Here is a 13,229-nt window from a genome sequence, read left to right as displayed (position 1 = left end):
CAAGAAAAGTTCTTAAAACAACCTCTAACATGGCTCAAGTTGTTCAGAGTCAAGAAACTGTAAGTTCTGATATTCAGAAGAAGCAAGTAACCTCTGACATAGCTCAAGTTAACTTGATATCAGAAGATAGACCAAAGACACTCCTACCAGGTTTCACTAAAGCAAAACAGACTCAACCTTTGAAGACTACTGCAAGTGGTTTTGAAGCTAGAGTAGTTACTGGAAAGGAAGCAAGAGATAAAACTGGATTGGGAAGTGTTGATGATAGAAGAATACATAACACTACCAATGATCCAACTTCCTTGAGTGAACCAGGTATTAGAGCAACTCCTGAGAGATTGAATCAACTGGAATCTGTACAAATGGTTTATCATACCTACTTGAAAGAATACATCTTGTTGTATTTCATGATAGATGCTAGGGTTTATCATATAAGGCAAAATGCCATTCCATTGAAGTTTTTTGAAGAATTGGAGCATGTACTATTCTTACTTCAAGTGGATGACAGATTGACAGGAACTGCTGCAAACTATTTGAAGGATCAGATTCAGAGACAGAAAAGGCTTTATTCTGTTAAGTCTGACAGCACATATGTTCCAAAGTACAGAGATCACAAGGGTGATATAGTTGAAATGAAGCCCAATTCTGCTCAAATTATAACTACCTTTCTAGGGTACAGGGCTGTGGAATTCAATCTTGAGTCTGATAAAGCTTATTTGATCAGACTGGATCAGGATATAAGAAAAGCAAAGATTAATGATCTCAGGGCTGCAATCTTTCAAATTGGTGAAGATACTGCAGAGCTTAAAGATGCCAAAAGGAGAATGATTGATGAACTTAGATATGCTGAGAGATGTTTGTTGAAGAACTATCTCAGAACAACTCCTGACATCAGAGAGATCAGAAGATGAAGCCAAGTCAAAGATCTACAACTACTTAAATTCTGATATTTGTACAGACTGAAGTTGTTATCAGAAGTTAAATATTGGTAAAGCTTTAAGGACTGTAAGTTGTAGTTATCTAGTCTAATTCTCATGCATTTGTACTTAATATTTTTGACATCATCAAATATCTGTTAAACTTGTATATTATGCTAATTTACAAGTTGGGGGAGATTGTTAGATATATTTGATAATGTCATGGCTAATATGATTTATGTTTAGTTTTCAGATCTTACTTAACAGGACAAATTAGTACTTAACTGGGAGTCAGTACTTATACTGGAAGTCAGGACTTAAGGATATCAGTACTTATATTATCAGGAGATAATCATCAGAAGTTGGATATCAGAACTTAAGTGCTGAAGGACGATTAGATAAGGAAAGTAGCTGATTAAAGAAAAGAAGATCGAGATAAACATAAGAAGAGATATGCATGAAGAAGGAGTTCCGTGAAGAATGGAATACTTGGAAGAAAAGATATCTGATTGATATATCTTAGGAAGCAGAATTATATTTCATATCAATTAGCGATTATCTTGTAACTGTGTAGTATATAAACACAGACGTAGGGTTTACACTATAAGTGTTATCATATTCGAGAAGATTATTCATTGTAACCCTAGCAGCTTGTTGTGAATATGTTGTGTACTTGATGATTACCTAAAAAAACATCTAAGTAGATTTTACTTAGTGAAATAATGTAGCACTCGACGGATAAGAATTATAGTCTCGACGGATAACTCATTATAGTCCCGACGAATGATTAACTCATTATCCATCGAGTGAGTAGCTTATGTACTAATAAGTTTGTAGCACAGTGTTGTATGCACCTTTGTATAGAATCTGTAGTAGCATATAAGTCATGTTGACTTTAATTAGATATGCAGAATAGGTTGATTAACTGTACATAAGCAATGTCTTGTAATTTTGTATAAGTGAAATGAAGTCAAGTGCCAAAATAGCTACCAACGGATGCTTAACAAAGCTTCGACGGATGACCAAAATAGCTACCAATGGATGTTTAACATAGCAGTCGACGGATGATCAATTAAGTCATCGACGGATGATCTGAAAGTCGACAGATGATCATATCAAGATTCAAACATCAGTTGAACAGTGAAAGCTGACACACAGCCGTTGAGTTGGATAGAAGTACACTGTGAAAGCCCATTAACTGGGTAATAGAGGACAAAAAGCAGCAAAGATCAAGACTGTTAGATTTTATATTTGTTCAGTTCTTTTGACTTTGTAATCTTGGTAAGATATAAATCAAGAGAGTAGAAAATAGAAAAACAACTGAGATAGCTAAGAAATAACAACAGAAAAATCTTTGTAAGCACTATCTTTAGCATTTTCATGTGTTCTTAGCAGTTCTATTTTGTGTAAGCAGCTGTGAGCATTTCTGCACACAGAGTCCTCTCGATATATTAAATATATCTCTGGTGGAATTGTTTAAATCCACCAGAAAGTTTTTAAAAACTCTTGTTTTTAATTACTTATGTTTTGATTCATTCAAGTTTACATTCCGCATTGTGCTAATCAAAACAAATATATCCATAATCGAGTTGAACATTTTTATTTCAAGAAAAAGGTTCAAGAATTCCATTCAACCCCCCTTCTGTAATTCTTGCTATATTGTTAAGGGACTAACAATTGGTATCAGGGCAAGCTCTTAATCTACAAAGAGTTTAAAGATCAAAACAATTCAGCAAGATGAACAAGAAAGATGTTGGAGTCAATTCCCTGAACATTATCCATCGAGTATACTTACAGTTTGTAAGTATTACACGACGGATAATGGGTAGAATTTTTACAGTTTATTTTAAAACGGCTATTTTAGACAATTTTTATTGGGTAATTTACTTCTCTTTATTATTTTTATCAGTTGATTTTGAGTAAAGTATAAAAGCTTATTTCATTCTAATCATTTTCTTTTATCATTCTCAAATTCAACTGTTTTACTTCATTCTCTCTCAAGCAAAAATCCTCTTTCTCTTCAAGCTTTTCTTCTCTAACAATGGCACCCGTAGTTAAGATCATGTCACAGACTGGGTTCATCTATGAGAAGAACAACTTCACTGCCTTGGTCAGTAAGGGGATTCAGCAATCTGAAGACTATCATAAGATGATGGACTTCGTGAACAACTGCAAGTTAAGTTTTGCCATGCTGGAATCACCCACAATTTATTGTAAAGTTGTTGAGGAGATGTGGACAACAGCAATCTACAACTCTACTGACAAAACCATCACTCTAACCATCAAAGGTAATGATTTATGTATCAATAGTGATGTAATAAAAGCATGTTTCAAGATTCCTGATGATAATGTAACTGCACCACACACTGACACTGATATTGTCAATATGCTCAATTCCATTCATTATGCACTTCCTACTGCAAAACTAAGTGAAATTAGAAGACTAGGTCTTAGGAAGGAATGGAGTTACTTGTGTGATGTAGTAACTAAAGTCTTTTCTGGAAAAATCAGTAATTTTGATTCTGTGAACATTTCGATGCTTAACATGCTATACATGCTAGTTACAGACAAATATTATAATTTCAGTGACCTTGTTGTGTATGAGTTAGGTTTTAAACTAGGTGACTTAGCCAAAAGAGGAAAGAATATTTACTATGCTAGATTTTTTATGCTTTTGGCTAACCATCTTTGTCAAGAGATTGAACTTGAGAACCCAAATAATAAATTAGCTTGTTGGGTTCAAGAGAGAAGAATTATTGCAGACTTGAACAGAGCCAGCCATCACAAGGATGTGCCAATGTTCTATTTTCCTGTAATGCTGACACCTCAGGTAAGTGAGGTAAGTTCATCCAGACCCTCAACTTTTCCAATCTCTTCTATTTCTTTGACTTCAGGCATAGCTATGGCAACTGTGACAATGACCAAACAGTTGCCTACCAAAGCTTCCAAAACAACTACAATTTCTAAATCCAAATTAAAGAAAACCCCATCTGGTATCTCTCAAAAGGTACCAGTTGAAAAATCTACCAAAGCCAAAGAGGGGAGTGTGAAGGAGGGTAAGATAGGTGAGGGAAGGGGTGAACATCAAAGAAACCCCAAGGATAAGGTTGGAGAGTTGAGTGAATCCCAGCCTAGCCACACTGCAGTTTCCCAACAAACTGTAGTGCTTAAAAAGGACAAAAGCTCACTTCTAGCTGTATCCTCCCAAAAGGATGTGGCTATTGAACAAAGCTCTCATCCAAGAGCACAGGCCAAGAGGGTTAGGGACACAAGCTCACACCAAACTTACACTAGAAAGAAGAAATCCAAAACAACTGGGGATGCACAGGGCACACACTTAGTGCAAACTGGTGCTAAAGACACAGTCCCTGCACCTTCTCAAATTCAGATTGATGTGGCTCCAATAAATGTGGAGTCACAGCCAAAATCTCTCATAATAGAAGCCACAGAAACACAATACTCACCAACTAACTCACTGGAAGTGAACATGATAAACACTACAATTCCTGATTCCCCTTCTTTAACTCTGTTGGGGAAGCCAAAATCTAGTGCAAGTGAGCATCATCTTTTAGATGATTTGTTGGCTCACTTGCCAATTCTTTCTGATTCTATTGTGACATCTGTGCCTCAAATAACTTCAATCAACACAGAGTCAACAATAGTTTCTCTTCCCATCTCATTCATTTCTACTATCTCGATGGATATTGCTCATCCGTCGAGTAGTGATTGTATCCCGACGGATAAGCTTAACAGCAGTTATCCGTCGGATAGCTTTACCACTCACCCGACGGATATCACTTATCCGTCGAGTGTCTCTGCACAACTTCAAACTTCAATAATTTCGAGTGCAGAAGATTTGGTGGTAATACAATCACTCTTAGGACTGAGAGAGGAGAGTGCATTGAGTGAGAGGCTGGGTTGCTCCCAGGCAAAAGGAGAGGAAAAGAGTGAATCTCAGCAATCCATTCATTCAGGATTGGCAAAAGTGAGTGAGAGGAGTCCCACCTTAGTAGGTGAAGGTGAGGGTGTGAGGGTGGGGAGCCAGGGTGAGACCCTGATGCAACAAAAGAGAGAATGTGAGAGAAAGGCAGGTACTGGAGAAATAAGGATGGAACCAGCCATTGCTAGTGAGTCGATGATTGTGGATGATGCTGAAAAGGAAAGACAATTTCAGCAACATTACAAAGCTGTAATTGATAACATTTCCTTGGATGCTGACACTTTTACTCACCCTGTTTCAGCCTATCAACTGTTGGCTGCTCAGGGCAATGTGGAGGCAGAGCAGACTTTGAATTTAGTGCACACCACAGAATCTCTTCAAAGAGATAAAGCTGCTGTGAACAGAATGCCTTCTCAAGCTGGAGAGCCATCTGAAGAATTTGGAGTAAATTTTGATGATGATGACTCTGGTTCTTTGGATGGAAGCATGAACTTAGGAGGAGCTGAAGGCCCAAGTTCTGCTTTCAGTTTACCTAAATGGGCATGGGCAAAGGAATTCTCACCAAGGCAATTTGAGATGTCTTTGGTAAAACAAGTAATAGCTATTCAGCAGGCCCTTCAGGAAGCTTCAGATGCTGGTACCAAGGCTGTTCTTCAAGCTCACCTAGACTCTTTACATTTAATGAAAATTCAACACTCAAGACAGAATCTCAGTGTGGACGAATTGAAAAAGGATATAGCTGACTTAAAGACATATAACTCTGAGAAGCTGGATTCAATAATGCCATATGGTACCATGCATGATCAATTACTAAGATTAAGGAGAGAATTAGATTCTGACAAGAAGATAGCCAAGCTGGAGAACAGAGTTCAGGTTATTGAGAATTCAGTGGCTCTACTTCTTCAAAATCAACAGACTCAGACAAATCTTCTTATGCAACTGGCTAAAGCACAAGGCCTAACTCCTCCACTTGATGATAACAAAAAGGGGGAGAGAGAATCAAGTAAGGGGGAGAAAGGACCAACTGAGGGGGAGAAACTTCTAGTTCAAATCAGCAAAGTAATTGTACCTTCAATTACTATCTCCAAGCCACCAGTTGCAGATGGTATAGATCTTATAAATGCAGCAGCAGTAAATTTGAAAGATGCTGATAAAGGAGAGTTGACTCTGATCAACTGGAAAAAGATTGATGAGGAAATACAGAAAAAGTTTCAATTAGTCAAGGAACCAGATCAGTCAGCCATCCATCACTCTCATGTCAAGCCAATCATTGTGAATGAGATTAGCATGAACTATCTGGAGAAAGGACAATCTTCCTGCATCAAGACTACAAAGGCTGAGATAATTCTTAAACCAAGGGCAAACTATCCAAAGTTATCTTTGAAGAACCCTATGGATTCTGTGTATGAGACACCCAAGCCTGATGAAAATAAGCTTCTGTCAAGATCTATTCTCCTCTATAAAGATCCAGCTGATTCAGCCTCAAGAAAGAGAATTGCAAAGATATTCAGAAATGGGAAGGAAATTTGTGTGGTAGCTGGACATCAACAATTTGCTCATGCAAAGGAAGAAGAAAAGCCAGATTGAAGCAAGAAAAAAGGCAAGCTGCTCTAGATGCAAAGAAGTCTAAACAAAAGAAAGAACAGTTTGCTATCTTGGCCAAGCTACAGGCTGTGAATTCTTCTCAACAAATTCCCTCTCAACCATCTCAAGCTACTGAATCAGAGAAGAAGATTGAAGAACAGAAGAAATCCTCAAGAAAGAAAGAATTGGCTAAAAGAACAAAAAGAAAGTTGGATGTTGTTGACAAGGAATTAGAAGATCAATTTCCAAAGAAATCCACTCAAGCTGAAACTCAAGCATCAAAGCCCTTTGTGGTGTTTGAAGACATAAGGGTGGTGGACCCCTACAGGAACATACATGGAGAGCCTATTATGCCAAAGGATGAGCCAATAGAGTGGGATAAATTACCAATTCCTGACTTTAACTTGCCAATTCTTACTAAGCCAAGAAGGACAAAATCAAGGGCAGTCAAGAAAGTGAAGCTGTCACCTCTCAAATCCAAGTCAATAGTCAAAGCTCAACCCAAGGTCAACAGGGGAGACTACTTGTACTTGTGTGACATCAAAGAATTCTCAGATCTAAACCTTTATCTGGAGGAGATGGATGAGGTAAGGGCAATTGATGCATACAGAAACCTACCTGAAAGGTTGGTGTTCAAGTACAAGGGGAGAAGAGAGATTCAGTGGCCTCTTCACAGGATACTTCAAGAAAGCCAAGCTTTGTTGATCAAAGTCTATTCATCCTTCAAGAAAAACTTTGGGTTTAATGTAACTGCAAGAAGATTAGTATTGAAGAAGATTGAAGAGCTAAGGAGTGTTAGAGCCAAAGACGCACTACCCAAAACTCTTATCATCCCATACACGGGGAGAAGAGTGCATCTAAGGCCCTACTGGCTGATGGAATTCATGGATGACAAGGGTGTGAGAAGATTCTTCAAATTAGAAGACCAATTGAGTATCTCTAGCAATGAGACTCTCTTGGAAATGCAAGAAATGTTAGATCTCTCAGAATCTGATGAATTAGAATTTCACAGACAGCTCCAGAATCAAATTGAAGAAAACAACAGAAAGCTTGGAAGAAGATCCAGACCTTCAAGAAACTAGAAAAATCTGCTCAGACTAGAGGAGCATCTTGAACTGACTGTGAGCCAAACCTTGTACATTTTTATTTAAATTGAAGCACTTTCAGTTTTATCTACTTATCTTTAAAGATATATGTTTAGGATGTTTTGTCATCATCAAGTATCTCTTAATTTATGGCTACAATTTCGGTAGACATAAATTGGGGGAGATTGTTGTGAATATGTTGTGTACTTGATGATTACCTAAACAAAACATCTAAGTAGATTTTACTTAGTGAAATAATGTAGCACTCGACGGATAAGAATTATAGTCTCGACGGATAACTCATTATAGTCCCGACGGATGATTAACTCATTATCCATCGAGTGAGTAGCTTATGTAATAATAAGTTTGTAGCACAGTGTTGTATGCACCTTTGTATAGAATCTGTAGTAGCATATAAGTCATGTTGACTTTAACTAGATATGCAGAATAGGTTGATTAACTGTACATATGCAATGTCTTGTAATTCTGTATAAGTGAAATGAAGTCAAGTGCCAAAATAGCTACCAACGGATGCTTAACAAAGCTTCGACGGATGACCAAAATAGCTACCAACAGATGTTTAACATAGCAGTCGACGGATGATCAATTAAGTCATCGACGGATGATCTGAAAGTCGACAGATGATCATATCAAGATTCAAACATCAGTTGAACAGTGAAAGCTGACACACGGCCGTTGAGTTGGATACAAGTACACTGTGGAAGCCCATTAACTGGGTAATAGAGGACAAAAAGCAGCAAAGATCAAGACTGTTAGATTTTATATTTGTTCAGTTCTTTTGACTTTGTAATCTTGGTAATATATAAACCAAGAGAGTAGCAAATAGAAAAACAACTGAGATAGCTAAGAAACAACAACAGAAAAATCTTTGTAAGCACTATCTTTAGCATTTTCCTGTGTTCTTAGCAGTTCTATTTTGTGTAAGCAGCTGTGAGCATTTCTGCACACAGAGTCCTCTCGATATATTAAATATATCTCTGGTGAAATTGTTTAAATCCACCAGAAAGTTTTTAAAGACTCTTGTTTTTAATTACTTATGTTTTGATTCATTCAAGTTTACATTCCGCATTGTGCTAATCAAAACAAATATATCCATAATCGAGTTGAACATTTTTATTTCAAGAAAAAGGTTCAAGAATTCCATTCAACCCCCCTTCTGTAATTCTTGCTATATTGTTAAGGGACTAACACAGCTCTCGTGATATTTGTTCATCACTGAGAGGTAACAGTTCCATACTGTAACAGAGTTTATTGTTTCAATAAAGTTTATTTTCTGTTACTCAAGATATTAAAGTTCGATTTGATTGTATTATACACTGTATTCACCCCCTCTACAGTGTGTGTGACCTAACAACTATCTTTGTGTATTATGTGCTTAAATTGAAAATTGCTTAAGTGCTAATTGTTGTCTGATGTGAATTTCTAAACTCTGATAGTGATATGAATATTTCTGTGACTATTCAATCTATGAGGATAACTGTGCTAGATGCTGACCTAGTAATCTTTAATATACTAAAGATCCTATGTTTGAAGTAATTATTTATGTGGAAATCTTTTAACACAAGCAAATTCTGATATTGAGCTTAGTTAAGTTTACTTTGTATATCTTACTACTAAGTCAAAAACTAGAATAGTGCTTCTTATTTGTTAAGTTCTGATGTTAGTAAATCTGGTGAATGTACTAAGTGCTGATAAACCTCACTTATCAAAAGAAAAAGAAAAGAAAAGAAATAAAAATCAGGTACTCCTTTGAGATCTAGAGTAAAAATTGTTGAAGGGAAGACCCAAGTGCATTGCTGGTATTAAGTAATATGCATTAGAAAAGCAAAATAAAATTTTCTTAGTGACTTTTCACACTCTATGATTACTGGAGAAATACTCTGATAACAGCATAAATTCTGATAAGCAGTCGTGACTCACTTACACTGAGAAGCCACTGTAAAATAGAATTTCAAAAGATGCATAAAATAAGCACAAAACAGTTGAGGTGGACTCATGCATGAACTCATTCTAAAGTAGACTTCAGAATAATGACAGATTTTAAGTAAAGTTCTTAGTTATGCCTTATTTCTTAGATATACTGAAGTGAATCAGACTTTACTCTCTGTCTGATATTTAGCTTAATGCACACACTTACACTCCATATGAATGATGAAAATTACTGTGGTGATATATGTTATTTTAGATGAACATTTTATGTGTCAGATTGCATAATTTCTGAGGACAAGTTATGATGGAAGTTATGATGATTAAGTTCTGATGAAACCATATCAGTATTCATGTGAAGAATTACAGGAATACACATTCACTTTTCGAGTAAAGGAGCCATATTCTGATGACTTTTAAATCCTGATAATAATCAAGTTTTGATGCTTACGTGACAGTATTTGTTTACTTGGTTTATTTTTGGTCATTACTTGAACAATAATATTTTTACAGAATATTGGTTAATGTGAGATAAAACAGTCATAATCATTATGGGTTAGTGGTTAGCGTGTATGTCTTGAAAACCTGCATGCGCACAGTAATTATTATCATATCCCGTGCCCATTAACTCTGGCTTTAGAACTTTTACTGACTGTTATTATTACACATCAGTCTAGGGAGTCGAGGGATCATTATTTTTTACTTGAAAAATTTAACCATTCATCGTGTCCCTTAGTATTCCATTGGCTATTTAAACCAACCATTCATTCCAGCCAAAATATATTTCATTTTTTCACAAACTCGCTCTCTTTTCATTCATACCAACAAAAATGATCCGTTTCAACATGTTCCCGAACTATGAAACCTTTCACATCGAGTTGAGTTGTGATGAAGACGAACTTTGGAACTCACTTCCACAAGAGGTTCATACAGAACTCTTGTTCTTATCAATGGAGTATCATCTCCATCTTGATAGATTGGAAGAGGAAAGGAGAGAAGCTCTTCGTCGGCAAGAACGGATTATCTGTCTTGCAGTACTCTTCGTCAGCAGCAGAAGGAATTAGTCGTTAGGGCTTCTTAGCTTAGGACTAAGGCTGTTGATGTTAGGAATCGTAGAATAGGACTATCTTGTAAATTTTGCATGTAATTGATAAATTTCATCGAATGTAATCATCTGATATATTAATGAAATTTTCTTTATATTGCAAGATTTGTTCTTTGTTTCTCAAATTATGTGACTGTGCATTTTGAATTGCAATTTATTAATCTTTACTTCATCGACTTTTAACTTTATTTTGTGATAAATGTTTTGATTAAATTCTGTTGATTTGAGAAAACAACTGAGGAACAGGTTCCAATATCAGAACCTGTTATTATAGAAGCTGAGAAGGTTTCTTCTCAGAAAGATACTGTAACTGGGAGTTCTAGGCCCCTCAAAAGGCTTAGAAAATTAAATTCTGATGATAAAACTCCTACAGTGTCTCCACCTTTGAGGAAATTAAAGAAACAGAGAGCTCATAGGGACATAGTTGAGTCAGATTCAGATGTAGTGGAAGCAGCTAAGGAAGGGGATCAGGAATCTCTGATCTCAACAGAACCAGTTGTTATTGAATTACTTCCTTTTGCACAAACAGAAACTTCACAACCAGAAACTGCTCAAGCTAAGATACATACACCTTCTATGTCACCTATAGTTGATCCAGTACATACTGAAGAACCAGGTACAAGTGCTGAAATTGATATTCATAACCTGATTGTACCTGAGGTTTTGTACTTGGAAGCTTCACCAATTCAACTCACTCCACCAACAACATCACTTTTGAATGTTGATCAGAACCTGGCTGCAGATCAGAATTTAGAGGAAAATGTTGAAGCCTCTATAGCCTCACATACTGCTATTTTATCAGAGGATGTTGATACTTCAGGATCTACAAGTTTTGATGCTGCTAATGAAGAAACTACTAGTGAAGCTGCTGGTAATTTAGATGTTGATGCAGCTGGTCCATCAGGACATGCACCTCAACAAACTGTTTATAAAGTTGATTTAGTTAAGAAGTTTGTTACAGGGGAAGCACCAGTACCTTGGAGTAAAACTCCTAGAGGAAATGAGTGGATTAAAGAATGGAACTCAGTTAGTTTTGTTCCTTCTGAAAAGATTCTTGCTGAGCATCTTGCAAAAACTGATGAAATGCTGATAAATGATGATTTCAAGGCACAGCTGAGAGTTACTGCATTGAGTACAAGGCACCTTCAAGGTCAACACTCAATAAATCATGACAAGGTGAACAAAATTCAGGAAGCTCTAATCCAGCAAGATATGAATGTGAAACTTGAAAAGAACAAATTTTTCAAGCTAGCCTTTGACAGAATTGCCTACATTGAGAAAACTCAGGAGAAGCAACAAGCTCAAATTGAAGAAATTCTGCAGAATCAGGCTTCTCACCAAAGTCAACTCAATGAGATCCAATCCTCAGTGGAATTGTTTGTCTCTCTTCTATTACCTGCTGATGCCAAAAAGGGGGAGAAATTGATTAAGTCCAAATGCAAATCTATTCAGACACTGAAAGGAAAGGATGATGGAAATGATGACCAGGGAAACTCTGATAAGGGTAGAGGTCAAGGTCAAGACAAAGGACTTTCGTCAAGTAAAGCTAGAATTACAAGCTAAGAAATAAGTTCTGATACTGGGAGAAGAATAAGTTCTGATACTGGTAAAAGGATAAGTTCTGGTGGATATCGAGAACTTGATGAAGAAATTTCAAAGCAGTTATTTCTTAAAGAAAATCCAAGAATGGACTTTAAGAGTCTAAAGGAAGAAGAAGCTAGACTCAAAGCAGAAGGGGTCAAGACAATATCTGAAGCTTCTGTTGTTGAAAAGAATTTCCAAAACCAAAGGGTATTGTGATAAAGGAAAGAACAAGTACTGAGGCAACCAAGGCCAAATCACAAATGGAAATTGATCCAAGGTCCAAGGGCAAAGAAAAAGTTGATGAACCTGTAAAGGTTTATATGCCAGTTATGGATGAAGAAATAGTTGATGAAGAAGCAGATACTAATCTTACTCTGATGCATAAGAAGATTTTTCAAACAACCTCTGACATGGCTCATGTTGTTCAGAGTCAAGATATAGTAAGTTCTGATATGACAGTGAAGCAAGCAACCTCTGACATAGCTCAAGTTGGCTTGATATCAAAAGATAAGGAAAAGGAAACCTCTGACATTGCTCATGTTAAACTTTCAAATATACTCCTACCAGGATTCACCAAAGCTAAATAGACTCCATCTTTAAAGACTGCAAAAGGTGCTTTTGAAGCAAGAGTCTTACAAGAAAGGAAGCTAGAGATAAATCTGGGTTGGGTAGTTCTGATGAAAGAAGAGTACGTAACACTACCAATGATCCAACTTCCTTAAGTGAACCAGGTGTTGGAGCAACTCCTGAAAGATTGAATTGACTTGAATCTGTACAAATGGTTTACCATACCTTCTTGAAAGAACATATCTTGTTATATTTTGTGACAGATGGAAGGGTATACCAGATTAAGAAAAATGCTATACCAATGAAGTATTTTGAAGAACTGGAACATGTTCTATTCCTACTTTAAGTGAAAGACAAATTAACAGACAGTGCTGCAAGATATTTAAAGTCTCAAATTCAAAGACAGAAGAAGCTTTATTCTGTAAAGTCTGACAGCACATATTGTCCCAAGTACAGAGATCACAAGGGTGATATTGTCGATATGAAGCCTAACTCTGCTA

Source organism: Apium graveolens, chromosome 2, assembly GCF_009905375.1.
Source record: "Apium graveolens cultivar Ventura chromosome 2, ASM990537v1, whole genome shotgun sequence".
Taxonomy (NCBI): domain Eukaryota; kingdom Viridiplantae; phylum Streptophyta; class Magnoliopsida; order Apiales; family Apiaceae; genus Apium; species Apium graveolens.
This window is presented reverse-complemented; position numbering follows the sequence as displayed.